Consider the following 22,577-nt stretch of genomic DNA (forward strand, 5'->3'; position numbering starts at 1 on the left):
AGAAGCTGAATCCATCTAATCAGAAAGGCAATTAACAAGATGTTGAGCAGCTAACAGGATCATGGAGATACTCAGGACCAAGTTTCCCAAAACAATTTCCCAAATCACATCACAAACTGACCCGATGATTAAATTGCATTTGGCCTTCCTCAAGCTCAGAGGGTGTAGTTGATGTTGCTTCCAAAACCTTGACTTTGTTGCAAATATGTTGTCACCAAACAGATGCCACTCTCATCAGAAACTTCACCTTTCAGACAACTCCTAAAAGCTAGAAGCTTCTACCTCCACTGTTGCTAAGAAATGAATGCCTACATTTTGCTCTTAGCTAGGGAAACCTAGGGCATATTTTCTCTCATGAAAATCAAAGTTATGGGCAAAGGACTTGAACAGACATTTCACCAAACAGGATCTAAGGAGGGCCAATCAGCACATAAAAAAAGATTCACCATTATGAACTGTTAGGGAAATGCAAATCAAAACCACAATGGGATACCACAACATTCCTCTTAAAATGGATAAAATAGAAACCACTGACAATACCAAGTGCTAACAAAGAGGTGGAACAACGGGAATTCTCACACATTTCTGGCGGGAATGCATAAATAGTACCGTCATTCTAGAAGATGGTTTTGACACTTAAACATACACTCACCATATGATCCAGCAATCTAACTCCTGGCATTTATCCTGGAGAAATAAAAACCCATGTTCACACAGAAACCTCTACACAGGATTATTTATAGCAGCTCTAGTCACAATCCCCCAAAACTGGAAAACACCCAAATATCATTTAACAGGTCAATATGTAAATTATAGTACATCCATACCATGGAATTTACCACTCAGCAACAAAAAGGAACAAACTACTGGGACACCTGGGTGGCTCAGTCAGTTAAGCATCTAACTCTTGGGTTTGGGCCAGATCGTGATTTCAGGGTTGATTGAGCCACAGGTTGGCTCTGTGCTGGGCATGGGGCCTGCTTTAGATTCTCTCTCTCCTGGGGCGCCTGGGTGGCTCAGTCAATTAAGTGTCTGATTCTTGATTTCAGCTCAGGTCATGATCTCAGAGTCCTGGGATCAAGCCCCATGTTGGGCTCCACGTTCAGTGGGGAGTCTGCTGGGGGATTTCTCTCTCATTCCCTCTGGTCCCCCCTCCACTCATGCATGTCCGTCCGTCCTCAAATAAATCTTTAAGAAAAAAAATTCTCTTCCTCTTCCTCTGCCCCTCCCCCTCAAGAAAAGGAACAAAATATCGATAACAAGTGATGAATGTAGGCAGAGTCTATATGACAAATGACATTTTGTCTTGATAGTAACAGGACTTCATAATAGGAAATTAGATGATGACCTTAGTGCTTAAAGAAGAAGAAAGCAGGAATTAAAATGAGGAAACCTGTCATCCAGGAAACTAGTTATAAGGCCCAGCATGAGAAATGAGGGCCAGTGCCAGGATGGACAGAAAGGAAAGGGTAAATAAGAATATTATTTAGAAAGAAGGATAAGTTATCCCCCATAGGGGGGCCATATGAATACAGAATATAAAAAAGAAAGAATAATCAAAATATTTTCAGGGTTCCAAGGTTCTATAAATGGTTATCATGGAAGAAAACAGGAAAGTTTAGAGAAGAAGCTAGCTGTGGTTCATCTACTTACTTTCCTTTCCTTCTTGCAGAGAAAGGATCAATTAATTATCTTGAACATTTAAAATTTGAAATGAGGGGCGCCTGGGTGGCTCAGTGGGTTAAAGCCTCTGCCTTCAGCTCAGGTCATGATTCCGAGGTCCTGGGATTGAGCCCCACATTGGACTCTGCGCTCGGCGGGGAGCCTGCTTCCCTTCCTCTCTCTCTGCCTGCCTCTCCGCCTACTTTGATCTCTGTCTGTCAAATAAATAAATAAAAATCTTTTAAAAAATAAAAAAATAAAAAATGAAATTTGAAATGAACCTACAAAAAGAACCTCCTGGGGGCGCCTGGGTGGCGCAGGGGGTAAAGCCTCTGCCTTTGGCTCAGGTCATGATCTCAGGGTTCTGGGATCGAGCCCCACATCGGGCTCTCTGCTCAGAAGGAGCCTGCTTCCCCCACTCTCTCTATCTGCCTCTCTGCCTACTTGTAACTTCTCTGTCAAATAAATAAATAAATAAATAAATAATCTAAAAAAAAAAAAAAAACACCATCCTGTAGACAAATGGAAATACAGGACTAGGATTCAATTGGGGAGGTAAATAACCATTTACACTTGTAAAGGACAGAATTGATGATTGAAACTAAGTTACAATATTAACCAAGTGACTAAAACTGTTGGGAAAACCCATTTCTTCCATTTGACTAAAATTGTTTTTGACAAATAGGAGTATCCAATTTAATTTACAAATTTCTACCATGAAAGTACATTATAGACATCTGTTTTAGTACCACTCCATTTCAAAAGAAACCTGATGTTAGATTTACCTTCTAAAAGATATTTTATTAGTGAATATCATAGGAAATAATTGTATCAAATTTTGTAAACCAAGAGAAATATTTTAAGTTCAAATCACGCTCAAAGATAACAAGATCAGCATATTCAAGGAATGCAGTATAAACCAGGCATATTTTGCTTCTCTTTGCAAAGCACCTCCCAAATCCATACTTCATTCCCTAGAGATATGAACGTAATTGCCGAGGACGCTGGCCAATGGTATTTTTCCCAATGGTATTTATTATAAAACAATCTTGGCAAGTGAAAGAAAACAGCACACACTGCTAATATTTTGGTAGAATTATGTGTTTATTCTAGCACTGTTAACAAGAGAGAAGCAAGCATCCAAAGAGCACAGAGGAATGCTGCTGATGTAAATGAATATTTACTCCAAGTCCAAATCTTCCCCCCCACCAACCTCCCCAACATCGAGGAATGACAAAGAGCATTTTGATGCTGGCTTTTTCCCAGCCTCACACCCCAACAAATGCAGCACCCAAAGAAATGCTCATTAATGGCTCAGGGTGGCAATAAGCACAGACAAAGCAGGAGACTATGACAGAGCTTTTCCAGTAGTGGAGAAGAGTGGGCAAATCCAAGTTATAGAGAGAGAACATGGCTCAAGGGTCTACTGGTTGCTAGCAAGGTCACTGCTATGTGGGGGCTTTCTTCAGTCCCCTAACCACACTCTATATTCTCAGTAGTGCATCTGCTCAACAGACATATGACTGTGCTGCCACGTAGACAGGACAAGAGGAGGGGGCTCACTGGGTGAAAAGTACCGCCATTAACAGATAACGTTATATTTTACTAATGTAGATGTATAAACAGTAACAATGGTGTTCAAACATGCAGTGTGTTTTCTTTCCATCACCTGGTTCTAACCATAGGAAACAGCAGACAAACCAAAACTGGGGAACATTCCACAAAGTGAAAAGGTCATGAAAGACTGACTGGAAGAGGCTAAGAAGACTTGCTAACTACACACGATGCGGGTTCCTGAATAGGATCCTGAAACCGAGAAAGAGCGAGAGAAGAAAACTTGGAGACTCCAAGTAAGTTCTCTATTTCAGTTAAAAGTACTGCAGTTAACTGGTATCACTAAGATTATCTTAGTTGTTGCCAAGGTTTATTTTTTAGTTTTCATAAATGTACCATGGTCATATGAGATATTATCATTAAGAAAGGTATTGTATATTTATTGTTTGTCCCGTTCCTTGGATCTTAATGGCTAGTTGAGTAGAAGATTAACTCAAATGCAAAACAACTCCAGAATTCATGACCCATTTTCCAATCATATCAAACAACTTTTCGTTTCTATAGTATGCCCTGCTTACTAATTCTTCCATATTTTTGCTCATTCTGATTCTTCTACCTGCCTTCTTCCTCTTCTTTGTTCCCAGTTCATACTCCTTAAGACTGACTTCAAATTAAAAAAAAAAAAAAAAGACTCACCTTAAATGTCATCTCACCTGGCTTCCCCAAGCAAAGTTTGACTTTCCATTCCTAAAGCACATTCTACAAAACCATTTTAGCTCACATGAGAAGGGACTAAATCTACCCTACATGGAATAATGGTTACAAGCAAGTGATCTAAAATCGGGCCATATGGATTCAAATCCTGACCCAATCCTTGGCCAGCAGTGTAACAAACTACTTAACTCTCTGTGTCTATGCTTCCTTGTCTAAGAAATGGGGCTAATAACAACAGTTCAAGGAGCTGACAGGAGAACTAAATGAATTCCTACACATAAAGTAATTCTAAGAGTGTTTGACTCACATAAGTGGTTAATAATTGTTAGCTATTATTATGGTTATTACATGTCTTTCCAGATGGAGGACCTTCTGAACAAGGACCATATACACCTACTTTCCTGGGTGAAATTCTCCCAGCTGGATTCAAACCCTACCTTCCCTATTTCCCAGCTTTGGATTTCCTTTGATTATTGTGAGGATTTAATGATCCAATGCCTTTCAAAGCATTTAGTAGGATAACTAGCTCAAGGCAAGCATTCAATAAATATTTGTTATTATAATTATTATCCTGTTAACTCCGAGCTTGACACTTAAGATACACTGAATTACTTGATGAATGAATGAGTGAATTAACTGGTAAGAAGAATTACTGATGTAAAATACTTCAGTAGCTGATATAGATTATCATTATCAGCTAATGGTAGAAACAATATATTTCATTTGCCACCCCATGCCTCTAAGCTTTAGAATGCCAGTTTTAACCAAAGAGACCCGTTTGTTTTGCTCTGTGTTTTGTCATTCCAGTCATTTGGAAGTATCTCTACATACCACAACAAAAAGTTCTAAGAACAAGCAGCTTTGTACAATGCAACTCTTACAGCCAATGGGGTTGTCTGAGCGGCAGTTATTGCCAGATGAAGAGTATGTGCAAATTCCCTAAAGGCGACAGATCAATACAATGACTCATCTAATAAACGACTGCTGTAAGACCGGATGGACAGTCTTAATTAACTTCTTTGCTCCAACTTTCACTAAAATTAAAAGGGAGGTTTATTTTGCCATTTATTTATCAGTATATCCATTTGACAGGAAACATATTGCATTCTTTTCAATACAATTTAAAATGCAGTACACAAATCTTAAAAGCTAATATATAGAGGAAAAACTGCATGTCATAGTTCAACTACTACATATTTTCCTTACAGTTTAAAAAGCCTAAAATTGCATCTTACACTTGTAACTTACATGTGCCGTAGTATTATTGCCATTTTTCCTCTGAAGGCATTACAGTCATGAATCCGCATCTGCCTGTGATAGGATTTCAGAATGAAGTAGACGGAGCATTGAACACTAGACCCTGGTGCATAATACCTCAGAGGGCGTGAGTGCCTCTTACGGGTCCTAAGTGCACTCATCACTGGTTTCACAACCACCTACAAAGAAAATACAATTATATTTGCCCTTAAAGATGAAGAAACTGAAATTCATCCCTCACAATAGTAGCCCTGGGATTTGACCCCAGGCTTAGCTACCTCCAAAATCTACGGTCATATCGTCCTTCAGTAATGTTTTTGGTTAGCTAAGACCGTGGGTGACTAATTCTAAGTGCTGCTCCCCATGAGCCTATGCTAAACATTTGAATTCAGGTGGAACTGTGCTGGGAAGTTCTGTGCAAGCTCACACCAACCTTGTGCCGCTAGTGACCCATGTCTATAATGAATGCACAGTATTGTGCAAGAAGTTATCAGGTAACTTAAAAACCCTGGAAAGAATCTCAACCAGTGGAGGATGGAAACCAATGGGGACATTGCCCAGATTCCAGATCCCCATCTTTTAGCTTGTGACAGAACAAAGAAGGCCACACATTCTTTGTTGCTTCTCCCATCAAGAAGTAGAATCTACTTCCCTTGCCCTTGAATGTGGGCTGACCTTGTGACTCACTTTGACCAAATACCATGAGATCACCACACAGCAAGGAAGCCCAAACTAGCCACTTGAAGAGAGAGGAGCCACACGAAGGAATACCAAGGCACCACACATGTAAATGAAGATATCTTGAACTTTCCAACCACCGAAGACATCAGCTAACGCCATGTGAAACAGAAGTGCCTAGCTGTGCCCTGATCTAATTCCTGACTCACAGAATCATGCCATTAAGTTTGGGTATGGTTTGTTATGTAGCAATAGGCAAGTGAAACACAGATGGATCATCCTGAGAGGCATTCTGTGTGTTTTCCAGTGGTCCTGATGGAACTCCAGCTGTCCCTTTGTCCACAGTTGCAACTTCCATGACACAACTTACGACAGCATTTCATTCTCCTTTTTTTTTTTTTCACTCCTGCTTGCTGGGATCACCTCCCAATAAACTGCACTCAGCCAGGTCCTGACTTTGGAGGAACTCAGACTAAGACCCAGAACTTTTGCCCCCTTTAAAATTTTTTCTCATGGAGTTTTAAAGCTTATATTTTCATAAAAATAATTTATCCAGATTTTTCTAATTATATATAGTAGTAATTAACCATTCATTTTTATTTATAAAGAGAGATGCTATTATGAAATTTAAAATGATGTGTAGAGATATACAGACAAAGAGAGAAATTACGCTAACAGATCATGTCTAAAATTCTTCAAGAAGTCTTTTGACACAAATAAATACAAAGATATTCTACGCTCAGGGATTGGAAGAACTAATATTATTAAAATGTCCATACTACCCAAAGCAATCTACAGATTAAATGTAACCCCTATCAAAATACCAACATGCATTTTTCACAGAACTAGAAAAATAATCCTATAATTTGTATGGAACCACAAAGCAATCTTGAGAAAGAAGACCAAAACTGGAATTATCACAATTCCAGACTTCAAGTTATATTACAAAGCTGCAGTAATCAAAACAGTATGGTACTGACACAAAAACAGACACATAGATCAATGTAACAGAATAGAAAGCCCAGAAATAAACCCAGGATTATATGGTCAATTAATCTTTAATAAGTGAGGCAAGAATATGCAATGGCGAAAAGACAGTCTCTTTAACAAATGGTGCTGGAAAAACTAGACAGCTACATGCAAAAGAATGAAACTGGATCACTTTCCCACAACATACATAAAAATAAACTCAAAATGGAATAAGGACCTAAATGTGAGACCTGAAACCATAAAAATCCCAAAAGAGAGTACAGGCAGTATTTCTCTGACATTGGCTACAGCAGCATTTTTCTAAATATGTCTCCTGAGGCAAGAAAAACAAAGGCAAAAATAAACTATTGGGACTACATTAAAATGAAAAGCTGCTGCACAGTGAAGGAAACAACCAATAAAACTAAAAGACAACCTTCTGAATGGGAGAAGATATTAGCTTAGCAAGTGATGTATCTGATAAAGGGTCAGTATCCAAAATATACAAAGAACTTAACTCAATATTCAAAAAATAAATAAATAATCCATTTAAAAATAGGCAGATACATGAACAAACATTTCTCCAAAGAAGACATACAGATGGCCAACAGACTCATGAAAAGACACTCAACATCACAAATGATCAGGGACATGCAAATCAAAACCACAATGAGCTCTCACCTCACACGTGTCAGAATGGCTAAACTCAAAAACACAAGAAACAACAAGTGTTGGTGAGGATGTGAAGAAAAAGGAACCCTTGTGCTCTGCTGGTGGGAATGCAAGCTGGTATAACCACTGTGGAAAAACAGTATGGAGGGTCATCAAAAAAATTAAAAACAGAATTACCATATGACCCAGTAATTCTACTACTAGGTATTTACCCAAAGAATATGAAAACACTAATTTGAAAAGATATACTGTACTCCTATGTTTATTGCAGCATTATTTACAACAGTCAAATTATGAAATCAGCCCAGGTGTCCACTGACAGATGAATAAAGAAGAGGTGTATATATACATGATGGAATTATTATTTGGCCATAAAAAGGATGAAATCTTGCCATTTGCAACAACATGGATGGATGCAGACAGTATAATGCAAAGTGAAATAAGTCAGAGAATGACAAATACCATATAATTTTACTCATATGTGGAATTTAAGAAGGAAAACAAATGAACAAAGGGAAAATAGACAAACCAAAAAACAGACTCTCAACTACAGAGAACAAACTGGTGGTTGCCAGACGGAAGACAGGTGGGGGGAAGGATGGGTGCAATAGGCGAAAGGGGATTAAGAGAGCACTTTTCATGACGAGCACTGAGTACTGTACAGAATTGCTGAATCACTATATTGTACACCTGAAACTGATATGACACTGCATGCTAACTACACTGGAATTAAAATTTTTAAAAACACTGAAAATAGAAATACAGAACAATCCAGTAATTCTACTTCTGGGTATTTACCCAAGGAAAACAAAAACACTAATTCAAAAAATATAGGCACCCCTATGTTTATTGCAGCATTATTTACAATAGCCAAGACACAGAAGCAGGGGCACCTGGGTGACTCAGTCAGTTAAACGTCTGACTCCTGATTTCAGCTCAGGTCATGATCTCAGGGTTGTGAGATGGAGCTTTGTGCTGAGCATGAAGCCTGCTTAAGATTTTCCGTCCCTTTCCCTCTTTAAAAATAATTTTTAAAAAAGATATGGAAGCAACCCAAGTGTTATCAAGAGATGAATGGATAGAGAAGAGGTGTTATGTATATACACAATGAAATATTACTCAGCTATTAAAAAGAATGAAATCTTGCCATTTCTGGCAACATGGATGGAGCTAGAGGATATCACGCTAAGTAAGATAGGTCAGACAGAGAAAGGCAAGTATCATGATTTCTCTTATGCGTGGCATCTAAGAAACAAAACAAATAACAACAAAGAGAAACAGACTCAGAGAATGTGGCACAGAAGCAAGTGTGGAAGGCAAAAATAGGTGAACAGGATTCAGAGGTACAAACTTCCAGTTATGAAATAAATAAGTCAGGGGGATGAAAAGTATAGCACAGACAATATAGTCAATAATAGTGCAGTGACTTTGTATAAAGAGTAACCATACTGATCATGGTGAAAATTTCATCATATATTTAAGTGTTGAATCACTATGTTGTATACCTAAAACTAAAATAATAATATTATGTCACCTGTACTTCAATTAAACATTTAAAAATAAAAATATTAAATCAGTTGGTTAAGCATCTGACTCTTGATTTTGGCTCAGGTCATGCTCTCAGGGTCATGAGATCGAGTTCCCCGAGTCTGGCTCCACACTCAATGGGCAGTGTGCTTGAGATTCTCTCTCTCTCTCCCTCTGCCCCTCCCCTCCCCTGTTCGCACATGCACACATACTCTCTCCAAAAAAATTAAAAGGAAAAACTTAACCTTTCTGCACTGTAAAAATATTGCATAGGAACAACGACTTGGAGAAAACCTCCATTGGTACACTAAGTTAATTTTCTTCTTGACCATTCAAATTTCTCATTCAGTGAACTTTAAAAAATTAACTTTACTTCTTTAGAACGGTTTTAGATTTCAGTGAACATTTACATAAGATACATCTACCATATCTTTATATAAATTAGAAATGATACCTTATGAGGACAGTAAAATATATAGCATGAGTTTAAATATTTCCTATAAGAGAGATATTTCTAGGTAGAGAGAGACAAACGTGACAATCACAACCTACTAACTCTTCTGCATCTAGCTTCTCCCAGGGAGAACCAAAACAGAATAATACTGCAAAGAGAAATACACTAATCCATTTGCTCAAAAATTTGTAAGTCTGGGGCACTTGGGTGGCTCAGTTGGTTAACTGTCTGACTTCGGCTAGGGTCACGATCTCATGGGTCCTGCAATCCAGCCCATTATTGGGCTCCCTACTCAGCGGGGCTTCTGCTTCTCCCTCTGTTTCTCCCCCCAAACCCCCACTCACATTCACTCTCTCTTAAAATCTAAAAGATTTTGTTATTTGAGAGAGCACGTGGGAGAGAGAGAGAGCACAGGCAGTGGGAGGAGTGGAAAGAGAAAGAGACTCCTCACCAAGGAGGGAGCCCTGTGCAGGACTCGATCCCAGGACCCTGGGATCATGACCTGAGCTGAAGGCAGATGCTTAACCAAATGAACCACCCAGGTACCCTGACACAGTAAGCTCTAATCCTGCATTTCTGTAAGTAGTTTCCAAGAGAACTTTGGGTCAACAGTGTAACTTTAAACTATTCTTCAGTTCTAGTTTGATGTAGTCACAATTCTTATCTGCCCAAAAGAAAATATGACCAAACTTTGTGCTGACACTCAGAAAGAAAGCTAAGCCAACTTGCAGAAAAGGATAAAACAATATTGGTGACTCTCTGCAGAAGAGGAGCGGCAGAATTCATTTGTAGTATGGTAAAAGTACCAGGGAGACTGGTTTTTTTAACACAATTTCAGGAAGAATTTCCATGTCTATTATAATCTAAAGGCAGAACTCTGAAGGTCTTCATTTGTGGGGTCCAGGCATAGACTGGGGATGTCATAGAAAGGATTTAAGTATCACATGGATGTCTGTACTACATAGAAAACTTTTTAAAGCTTTCCCCTCCTAATATTCTCTTTTGTTCCTAGCCTGCTGAAGTCAGTCTAGAAACGTTAATGGGAGTTACAGTTAGATTTTGAGAGAAAAAAACAAGCATCTGAATGTACATGGTACAGCCTTATCTAGTGATGCTACCCTGTTTGCCTGGAAAGATGTTGGAGAGATGAGCCATGAGAAAAGTCAGCTTGATCTCACATGACAGTGGTGGTATGAGGAGGTGAGAAAAACACCAGGCTTGAAGTGAGAAAGCAGTCTGCCATTTACCAGCTAGAGAACCAGGCCTGGACTGCGAGCTATCCAGTTTCCAACATTCTAAGTGTTCTACACAAAAAAAGTGTCTGATGCAATGAGCTTACTATGACTAGCGTGTGGGAATGAAGGTTATTACCCCTAGGCCTGTTGGCATGTTGGGTTATAACAAATCCACAATGCAAGTCTGACAAATTCCTGTGTTCGAAGTCACTAGGCCAAAACACCGGGAGTGACAGCCTGCTGTTGCTACAGTGCCTATCATGAAAAGTATGTCTTACTTAACAGCTTGCAAAATACATTTCAAATTGCCTTCCACTGTTGTCTAACTCAACTAGGCCTACTCATTCACTTGTTGATCACCTAAGCTCTCTTCGATTGCCACGGCGAAAAGATCAAGCTTGCCGGCACACAGGAGGTGTGGAATGCGTATTTTTTACTGATGTAATATTTTAATGCAAGTCCTACCTTTGTTGCCTCCTAGTTGTGTGCCCTGGACACTTCTTCACTTATTTAACCTTGTTCTCCTTCGTATCTTTTGGTCCTTCCTATGTGCTGGGCACTTTCCAAGTAATTAAGTGTTGAGATCCTCACAAAAACTCCCTGAGGCAGGCACTTTATCACCATTTGACAGATGAGGAAACTGAGGAGGAAATGCGCTTTGTAATTTCTTGAAGGTTACAAGGCAGAGCTGGGATCTGAACCCAGGCAGTCTGGTGCAGAGTCCAGCTCTAACCCATTCACTTCTTTTCCTCTCCAGTTCAGTTTGGCTGCCTCTTAATCAGAGTCTCAGTGTCCTCATGTACAAAATAAATGTTGACAGCATCATCCCAGAGGATTGTTGTAATAACAGAAAGAAATCGGTGAGCACTCTGCAAATACGAACTGTTGTTTCACTTGCCATCACCATCAACATCCATCAACTGAAATAAGGGTGCAGGGAATCAACTGGAAGTTCCAACGTGAGAAGAGTGATATTTGGCTCAAGAGCCATTTAGGTCTCAGAGGACCAGCTTGCCTAACTGTTTCTTAACACCTGAGCAATGAAGTTGTCAGCAATGCCATGCTTCTTCACACTTTGGCTCCTACAGGTGGTATGAATTCACCTATTTCCATGAGTGCCCCAGATATACAGAAACAAAAACACGTCACTTTCCTTGATCCGTGGGCCACCCAACTCAATTCATTTCCAATTTCTCCACAGACATGAAGAGTCTAGGCTTAGCGTCTCTTGGGTCCATCGGCATATCATTTGATGGGCAGTTTCTCAAGTTGCCTTTAATTCTAATGGCTCCTAAAAATCTTCAGCTATTTAATAGGTCTGGTGTGATACAGCTGGGCAATTTTTCAAGATCATAAGTAGTCCCTGTGTTTTGTGAAAAACAATCTTTTAAATCACTTTGCTTTCAAGGCCTAATGATCAGGATGCAGAATCTCCACGGTAACCAGTCTCAGAAAATCTTGGGCTGGCTGTCAACTCTTGCACCGAATCTGCCCAAGCCATTACTGCCTCCCTTGCTGTGTCATCAAGGCCAGCATTTCACATACATTAGGCCTAGGCCAACTGCACGACTGCTCATTTGGGTTTATGTTTTCTTGAAAAGATGGTGTAGCAACAATGTGGGTATATTTTCTAAAAGTTATAAACACCATTGTTTTTTTAACGGACATTCAAATTCGCATCCTGTAAAATCGATCCCTTTGAAGTGCACAAGTCAGCAATGTCCTAAAGGATATTCACCAGGTAGTGCAAGCATCACCTCTATCTCGTTCCAGAATGTGTTCAACATCCCAAATAGAAACCCAGTATCCATTAGCAGTCGCTTCCTGTCCCTCCCTACTGCCAGCCTCTGGCAGCCGCTAATCTACTTTGTGTCTAAATTTGCCTATTTTGGACAGTTCATATAAACAGAATCATGTCATTTGTGGCCCCTTATGACCAGCTTCCTTCACTTAGCTTCCAAGATCCATCCATGCTATGGTGCGTTAGCGGTACTTCATTCCTTTTTATTGCTGAACAATCTTGCAGTGTACGGGTAGACCACAGGGTGCCTATCCCTTCATCTATTGATGGGCATTTGGTTATTTCCACCATCTTGGCTGTTACAATAATGCTGCTATGGGTATTCATGGACACGTTTTTGCGTGGACATATTTTCACTTCTCTTGAATATGTGCCTAGAGGTGGAATTACTGAGTCCTATAGTAACTCTATGTTTAATTTTTTGAGAAACCCTCATGCTGTTTTTCAAAGTGGCTGCACCATTTTGCACTGTCACCAGTAGCATAGGAGCCTTTCAAAGGGGAGATATTCTTGCCAACACCTGTTATTATCCTTTCTATTGCAGACATCTTAGTGGGCATGAAGTGGTATGTCATTGTAGTTTTGATCTGCAGTTCCCTAATAGCTCATGAAAGTATCATTCTTAACTAACACAATAACTAATTTCGTTTTTTCACATGTTACATTCTACCTCTTCTGCCATATTGTAACAGAGATTGCAATTACAGTCTCCCTCTCTTTTTCAGAAGCAATGGCCCAGAAAGGATGCAGAATACTTTAGAACAAGATGTCACGCCCCAAAGGTGTGTCTCCAGGATTTGGAAAACTGCTGTCAGAACACAAATCACTGACTGGATTCTGATATGAACACACTTTCCTTGCTGCAGGCACCTGACCGGAAGAATCAGAATCCCACTGTGGAAAAATAAGCTCACAATTCTGCAGATCTTGAATGTGTCATGACATGTACCATACTCAAAGCCTGTTTATTTTGAGATGGCATCTGGCTGAGCCAAGGAATGGAAATGGAGCTTTCTCAGAGAGATAGGGGACCAACTGATCAAAAGCAAAGTAAGAAGGAGAAGACAAAAATCTCGGCAGAAACCTTGGCATTAAGCGATCAAGTCTGTATCGTGAAGCTCAAGGCGCAACCAGACTTACTTTCTGCCATCTCTCACTCTCATACTCCAGTCTCGGGAGACTTCTCAAAGTTCCTGGAGCATACTACGTTTTGCTGACCTACAGGCTGTTCCTGCTAGCCAGCGTGCCGCCTGCCTTCCTTTTTGTTTGGCCAAAGCCTCCCCGTCCACTGGTTTCAGTTTAGACATCCCAGGCGCCCTTAGTCCTTGTACTGGCTTCCTACTGCCGCTGTAAGAAGTCACCACAAACTCTGCAGCTTCAAAGCAGACACATTTATTCTCTTACTGTTCTGCAGGTCAGAAGTCCCACTGGACGAGGGATGCACAACTTCTGGAGGCTCTAGGGGAGAATCTACCTTCTTGCCCTTTTCAGCTTCTAGGGGCTGCCCCATTCCTTGGCACATGACTCCTTCCTCCGTTTTCAAAGCCAGCAGGGTAGCAGCTTCAAAACCAGGTCATCCCTCCACTTCCTCCCTCCCTCTCTCCTTCCCTCCCTCTCTCACTCATTCTGTCCCCACATCTCCTTCTCAGACTCTGACCCTCCTGCTTCCCTATTACAAGGACTCTTGGAATGACCCTGGCTCACACAGATAATCCAAGATCATCTCCCACCTCAAGATTCTTAATCACACCTGCAGAGTGCCTTTTGCCAAGTAAGGTAGCGTAACTATGGGTTCCGGGAATGGGGACATGGACATTTGTTGGGGGGAGGGGGGCACTGCTCTGTCTATGGTAGTCCTATGATAATGCCATGGCATTCTGAACAGCACAGAGACCTGTTTATTTGAAAGTGTTGCTTTCATAAAAGGATCGGCACCTTGTGGGGCCATGCCTGCTTGTTCCACATATGTCCCTGTGTCACGTGCAGAGCCAGTACTTGATAAATATTTGATGACTGCCTAGCTGAGTGGCCAGTTTGGTCTTCCTGGACCAGAGTTCCTGGGGGAGAGAGGAGGTAGGCTAAGGCTATATTGTAAAAGCCCCTGAAATGACTCCCTAAGCAGTTTGGATTTCATTCTGTACATACTGAGTCCCAGCAAAGGTTTTCGTTCAGAAAGTTAACAAGATTACAAAGAGTCTTTGGAGTAAAAGGCCCATAAGCCAGATGGGTAGAGGGAGAAATTGAAGGCAGGGTGACCAAGCAGGAGGCCACAGCCAATGAGGACACGGACTAGGCGGCAGAAATGAGAAGGAAGAGCTGGAGAAAGATGTAGGAACAGGGATACATTCCACTTCAAATCCATTTCAGAATGGAGCAAATAAGAAGTAAACGTAGCAGGACTGAGTAACTTATTTGAGAAGACAGAAGAACGCAGAGGGGAGCACTGGAGATGCCTACAACCCGGGAAAAGTAAGCAGTCGGAAGAATGGTGGCACCAGACAAAATGAGGAATCCAGAAAGGAAAGCATGCTCACAGGGAAGGGGGATGACCTGCTCCGCTGCAGACATGCAGAACATGAAGAGTCCAGCTGACACTGTGAGCAGACGTCCAGGAGGAAGGCAGAGATGTCAGGAACTCAGACACAACAGTTAAGCATGTCCCTAAGAGGGATGATGGCTCAAGTAGCAAGACTGAATGAGATCATCACAGGAGAATGATTTGAAGGAAAAACATAGGACTGGGGGAATGGGTGGACAAAGATGAACCAGCACAGAGACAGAAGAGCAAGAAGAGACACTGGAGATGGAGAGGCGGCGGCTGTGACTCAGGGTGGTGGGCAAAGGGGGAGCGGGAGCACAGGCAGGACAGTGTGGCACTTCTGCTCAGAAGTCCAGCAGAAGACACACAGAAATGGAAAAATGTTCCATGCTCCTGGATTGGAAGAATAAATATTGTGAAAATGTCCATGCTACCTAAAGCAATCTACACATTTAATGCAATCCCTATCAAAATCCCATGCATTTTTTTTTTCAAAGAAATGGAACAAATAATCCTAAAATTTATATGGAACCAGAAAAGACCTCGAATAGCCAAGGGAATATTGAAAAAGAAAGCCAAAGTGGGTGGCGTCACAATTCCGGACTTCAAGCTCTATTACAAAGCTGTCATCATCAAGACAGCATGGTACTGAGACAAAAACAGACACATAGATCAATGGAACCGAATAGAGAGCCCAGAAATAGACCCTCAACTCTATGGTCAACTAATCTTCGACAAAGCAGGAAAGAATGTCCAATGGAAAAAAGACAGCCTCTTCAATAAATGGTGTTGGGAAAATTGGACAGCCACATGCAGAAAAATGAAATTGGACCACTTCCTTATACCACACATGAAAATAGACTCAAAATGGATGAAGGACCTCAATGTGAGACAGGAATCTATCAAAATCCTTGAGGAGAACACAGGCAGCAACCTCTTCCTCCTCAGCCGCAACAACTTCTTCCTAGGAACATCGCCAAAGGCAAGGGAAGCAAGGGCACAAATGAACTATTGGGATTTCATCAAGATCAAAAGCTTTTGCACAGCAAAGGAAACAGTTAACAAAATCAAAGGACAACTGACAGAATGGGAGAAGATATTTGCAAACGACATATCAGATAAAGGGCTAGTGTCCAAAATCTATAAAGAGCTTAGCAAACTCAACACCCAAAGAACAAATAATCCAATCAAGAAATGGGAAGAAGACATGAACAGACATTTCTGCAAAGAAGACATCCAGATAGTCAACAGACACATGAAAAGATGCTCCACATCACTCAGCATCAGGGAAATACAAATCAAAACCACAATGAGATACCGCCTCACACCAGTCAGAATGGCTAAAATTAACCAGTCAGGAAATGACAGATGCTGGTGAGGATGCAGAGAAAGGGGAACCCTCCTACACTGTTGGTGGGAATGCAAGCTGGTGCAACCACCCTGGAAAACAGCATGAAGGGTCCTCAAAAAGTTGAAAATAGAGCTACCTTATGACCCAGCAATTGCACTGCTGGGTATTTACCCTAAACATACAAACGTAGTGATCCGAAGGGGCACGTGCACCCGAATGTTTATAGCAGCAATATCCACAATAGCCAAACTATGGAAAGAACCTAGATGTCCATCAACAGATGAATGGATAAAGAAGCTGTGGGATATATACACAATGGAATATTATGCAGCCATCAAAAGAAATGAAATCTTGCCATTTATGACGACGTGGATGGAACTAAAGGGTATTATGCTTAGCAAAATAAGTCAGTTGGAGAAAGACAACTATCATATGATCTCCCTGATATGAGGAAGTGGAGATGCAACATGGGGGGTTTGGGGGGTCGGAAAAGAATAAATGATACAAGATGGGATCGGGAGGGAGACAAACCATAAGTGACTCTTAATCTCACAAAACAAACTAAGGGTTGCTGGGAGGAGGGGGGTCGGGAGAGGGTGGTGGGGTTATGGACATTGGGGAGGTAATGTGCTATGGTGAGTGCAGTGAAGTGTGTAAGCCTGGTGATTCACAGGCCTGTACCCCTGGGGATAAAAATACAGTGTATGTTTATTTTAAAAAAAAATTTTAATTAAAAAAAAAAAGAAGTCCAGCCAAAGGAGATCTAAGAACAGTCCTAGAATTGTGGGACCTTCAAGAGAACTGTTTCTGTAAGTAATAGGGATGGAAAAGAGATTGCCAAGGTATAAGGTGCTTGTAGCCACAGACTTTTTCCAGGAGTTTGGCAGTTTATACTGAGAGTCCAGAAGAATTTCCAGGTAGTTCTGCCCTTGACTTGTCTGAATTCGAGCTTAATCCTTCCAATTCCTGGCTTTAAGGAGGTTACAGCTAGATGCTACCCAAGGTCATTCGTGAGTCTAAAACTTGCTCTTTCCAACCTGCAAATCTCTAAATTCTGGTGAAAGTTCAATCTCCAGGTATCTGAGAAGTTACCTTCACATTATTCTCTACTTAAGTTTAAAATTACTTTAGGGATGAACTCTAACAGAGGGATAATCCAAGAGAGAGCATATGAAAGCTGAGTAACTATTTCCTAATTTATAAGTTCTCACAACATTATGCTGATTTGAGACATAATTCCTTATAAAATGCCCTTTGTCAATTTCATGTGCGAAGCTGTCTTACTCTAATTACTTCCTCTTTGGTGACACCAGTGAGCCTCTATTTTTAACAACAGTATTCATCTCTGCCTACACTTTAAATTTTAATTCCAGTTTCCACCATTATATATTTACCACTCAATTTTTCCCTACACTTATATTTAGACACCCCACATTTTTTTTCCTGTCCTCAGTATCTTTTGGAAAGGCTTTTTTTTTCTCCCAATTCAGAGTTCTGGTTGACATATACTAGAAAAGAAGAAGAAAATGACAACAAGTAAAGCCAGAAGCATGAGAGAAAAAGTACTGGAAAGCAAAACCTAGAATTCAGTTTCTTGTATAAATTAGCACATTACACAAAGTTCCTCAACTTCAGCGCTATTGACATTTCAGGCAAGATAGTTCTTTGCCACAGCAGCCTGTCTTGCATGCTGCAGGACGATTAACAGCATCTCTGGCCTCGACCCACCAAATGTAGGTAGCGACCCCATACCCCAGCTCTGGCGACCAAAAACACTGCCAGGTATTGCCAAATGTGCTCAGGGTACAAACTCACCCACAGGTGAAAACCACTAGTCTACAGAGACGAGCCCAGTAGTAGTTCAATAATGCCAGGAAATAATTTGCTAATGTGGAAAAGAAATACGGAAGTATTATGTTTATATGCCAACTCCCATCTGCTCGTAGGATGCTTGGCAAGGTTTTCCCATGCCCGCCTCCTCTGAATCTCTGTACCCCCTGCCTGTTTCACTCTGCTAATGCACTGTCTCCCATTACCCCACAGACACCAGATTGATTGCTCTAAAATACATATCTGATCATGTTACATCCTCGTGCTTTTAAAAAAAATCACCAATTTCTCCCATTCTCTAGCACAGGGTTTCTCAACCTGGGCACGCCTGACACCTAAGGACTAGAATGCTTTGCTGTGGAACTTCCCTGTAGATCACTGGATGTTTAGCGGCATCCCTGGCTTCTCCCCCACTACATGCCAAGAGCACCTACTGCCGTGCAAACACACTAATGTCCCACAGAAGATGTCCACGCCCTCATCTCTGGGACCTGTGAATATGTTAGGCTCTGTGGCAAAGGGGAGTCAAGGCTGCAGATGGAATTAAAGGCTGCTAATCAACTGACCTTAGAACAATGAGATAGCCTGGATTATCCAGGTGAGCCCACTGTAATCACAAGGGTCCTTAAGAGAGTCAGAGAGAGGACTATGGAAGAGATGCAACGAGGCTGGCTTTGACCATGGGGGAAGGGGGGCACTGAAAAAGCAACGGAAACAGATCGTAGAGACTTTAGAACACAGTCCTGCCAACACCTTGCCTTTAGCCCTGCGAGACCCATTTCAGACTTCTGACCCCCAGAACTAGACGGTAATAAATTTATGTTGCTCTAAGCCACTAAAAAATGTGTTATGGCAGCAATAGGAAATTACTATATCACCACCCCAAAATTGTCTTCAAACATTGCTAAATGTCCCCTGGGGATGAGGTCACCTCCAGGTTGAGAACCACCACCCCACAAAATGTCGAAACTCCTGGGATGTGCGCAGTGGGCTCTTCATAATGAATGCTACCCAAACTTTTGAACACTATTATCCAATACACGGCGAGATATAACCTATGCTCCAGGCATACCAAAGTTCCAACTTCAAAAGCACTTTACGCCCTTTCACTTCCTTGCAGATTTAATAACAAGAGGGGCCTTGGAGCGTGGGCCATGAGTTCTGGCCTTCCTGCCATTTGCATCCATGCCCATAGTCAGTTATTATCCCCCAAATATGTGCTTGATTTCTGGTCTCATTAGGTTACTATATAGACAGCCACTTGCTTGCTACATAAAATAAGCCATAGATGTCCTCACCTCCTCCTCCAGACCAGCGCTGCACTCGAGTGCCACTAAGTCCTCTTCGCTGGACACTCTGACATCACCGGCTCCTCTGCGCCTTTGCGCGCCCACTCCTTTCTCTTTCACCAAAGAATCGCCTCCCTCCTTCTTCTAAATGGCAGGCACCCCTGAAGATCAAGTTCAAGTGTTCTCTGCACAGTGAAGCCTTCCAAAACTCTCCAAAGCACAATGAATCATCACCCTCCACCCCCACAAACACACAGCCCAGTCCCCCACTGTCCTGATCCTTCAGCACTGTACCTACCAGTCAACTCATCTGTCCTCCTCATTAGACTGTGAGCTCCTTAAGAGCCAACACCAAATTTTAGCCTCTCTGTATTTCTGGTACCTAGAGAAATCCTGCGCTCGAGAAGTGCTTATGGCAGGAATGAAGAAAAGAAGTCATGGGTAGAGAGAGAGCATGTTAATTATGGGTTCTCAAAGCTGGCAAGCTCCAAGTCAGCTATGAGCATAATCCTAGCTCTGATCCGTAAGCATCAGGAGAATGCCAGCATTGGAAGGAGACCTTACTCCTCTGAGATCAGAATCAGGGACAGAGCTGGGCTTCTACGAACACAAGTTGAGAAGCATGTACCAACTGGGTCACCATGCACCATTTATTCCTTTGCCTTCTCTTTTTCTACTCAACAGGTATTCTACCCAGCATGTCCATGAATCCATTGTTGTTAAAACAATCCTGAAACACATAGTAAGGAAATACTGACAGAGTCGGAGCTGACTTTGTTTAATACCTCCTGGTTTTAGGCTGTAAAATGGCCATTTGGGAGCTCTGAGTGAGCACAAGGCACAGAGCTACAGGCACCTATGGGAAGCCTGGGAGCGGGAGCCACTTTAGGAACAATTTAGTTTAAAACCAGAGAAGCTGCTCAAAGAACTAAGCAGAAATAAATGTGATCCATCACTGGCTAGACCTGAATGAGGGTGAATTCTCAGGTCTGGCTATGGATTCAGTGGAAGATAAACAGAATTGTTCATGAACCGTAAGAGGCACGCAAGACCAAAGAGAGGTCCATGTGGTTTTAGGAGGGGACAAAGGCCTCAGGGAAACTTCATGCCAGCTGAGAGCACTGAGTGGGCACTCACTGGATACCAGCATGAGGAGCTCACATTCAACTCACTGGTGCAGGGTCCTCAGTTGGGGCAATTTTGTCCCCCAGACAACATTCGGCAGTGTCTGCAGACATTTGTCACCGTCACACTGGTGGGGAAGAGTGCTAGAGGCATCTAGGGGGTAGAGGCCCAGGACACTACTAAACATCCCACAAGGCACAGGATGACCTCTACCACAAAGAATCATCTGGCCATAATTGTCAACAGTGCAGAGGCCGAGAAACCCTGAGCCAGAGTAACCAGGAAAAGCGAAGCAACCCAAGTACCCCTCCAGAGCCCACGTGAAGTAACCTTGCAAGGTGTCCATTTGCTGGGCTTTTGACATTATGGATAAAGAGTCACTTTTAGGAGAGATGAGCCAGCTCGTTTGCAAGTGAGAAGGAGAAGTAGTGCTCAACCGGATGAATTTCCTTGGTTTTTGAGATGGTTCCAAAGCCTTAAACCTTTGAAAGGTAATCTAGGCCTTTAAATTCCAGACCCAGGGGTTAAATAGGATATCTGGGCCTCTACTAAACAAAACCAGCCTTGAACCTTCCTTCCATCCAGTCACTCCATGTCTGCCTTGAGACTAAAGAAATTGTGCGTGCACGCGCACACATACACCCACATGAACATCTGATGAGAAAATGTTCTTTTGCTAGATGGCTATGTACTGTTTTAACCAGTGCAAAGAGGGGAAAGTTATGGTAGACAAGCTAGCCGACTGCCCAGATAACTGCACAGAACAGAGGAAAGCCACCGGTATCGGAGCAGTTCACATACTTGTCCACTGATGATGAGATTTTAGTGGATAAGAAGATCATTTCTAACCAGCCGTGATCATCTATAGCAGAAGACCTTTGGGTCGTAACAGCAACAGCATCTGGATACTATATTCAAGTATGTACAGTTGTTAAGAAAAGCAGAGACATTCTTAGTGATGCAATCGGGTTTAAACGTGAACATCAGTGGCTGTCCAATCCAAGAAATTGGCTTGCTTTTGCATTTCTCTCTCCTCTCAACTCGCAGGATTATTCTGATAATGTGTGCTTCTGCTGTATAGCAGGAGTTCAGCCCTTTTAAAGACCAAGAGAAATTCAACATCTAGATTTTTTTTATCCTCTTCCTAATGCTGAGATCCCTGGTTTGGAGAGAATCTCTTGTTCTCTGACTTGACTTTCCTTTCTACTGTCTATCTTCCTCAGGAGAATAGGCAGAACAGTCAGCAGTGCTTGTGAGTTTTTGTAATCCATACTCCCCACCCAACAGCAAGTTACTTTGACAGACTAACCAATATTTTATTAATATGTGATACTAATATTTCTGATTAATACTGTTGATTTTTTTCTAAGACAGTCTATTAAAAGCCAAAATTTCATAGTTATCTCATGGTAACAGAGTGAGGTATGATCTTGGATGCTATTTTCAAACTGTTTTTCTTGGTTGAGTTTCCTTTATTTAGTCCAAATCTCCAGCAATTACATGGTATTTCATTTCATTTCTGTAATTCTAACTGTACTTTAAAATATTTAATTACAACTGATGGAATCTCCCTTCCCTTATGGAAAGAGATCCAAGGCAAATCTATAGAATTTATGAACTGAAAGAGATTGGAAGTTGTTCATTTCTAAAACAACTACTATTTATTCTGTAAAAGCGTGCTGCCTTCCAAGTACCCATCGACCACAGTTTCCCAAGAGCTCTAGTCTCCATTCTTCTTAACCAGACAGCAAACATTTTAAAGGTACCAAATAGCTCCCTCTCAGTTCCCTGTTTATTAAAGATTCCCAATTCGCATATATTTCACTAACTAGTAGTTGCCCTTAGTGGAACTTGGGCATTTTTCCATGATCTCTCATAGCCTGAGCAGAGAGTCTTTTTCACCTAGATTAAACTAGTACT

General features: G+C 41.5%; 1 protein-coding gene across 3 annotated transcripts in view; it reads right to left on the minus strand.

Annotated features, from left to right (window-relative positions):
* The window catches only part of ARHGAP6 (Rho GTPase activating protein 6), a 502,257-nt gene that overhangs the window by 462,556 nt on the left and 17,124 nt on the right, over positions 1 to 22,577 (minus strand). The gene's annotated exons all lie outside the window — the stretch shown is intronic.

The sequence above is a fragment of the Meles meles genome, chromosome X, assembly GCF_922984935.1.
Source record: "Meles meles chromosome X, mMelMel3.1 paternal haplotype, whole genome shotgun sequence".
Taxonomy (NCBI): Eukaryota; Metazoa; Chordata; class Mammalia; order Carnivora; family Mustelidae; genus Meles; species Meles meles.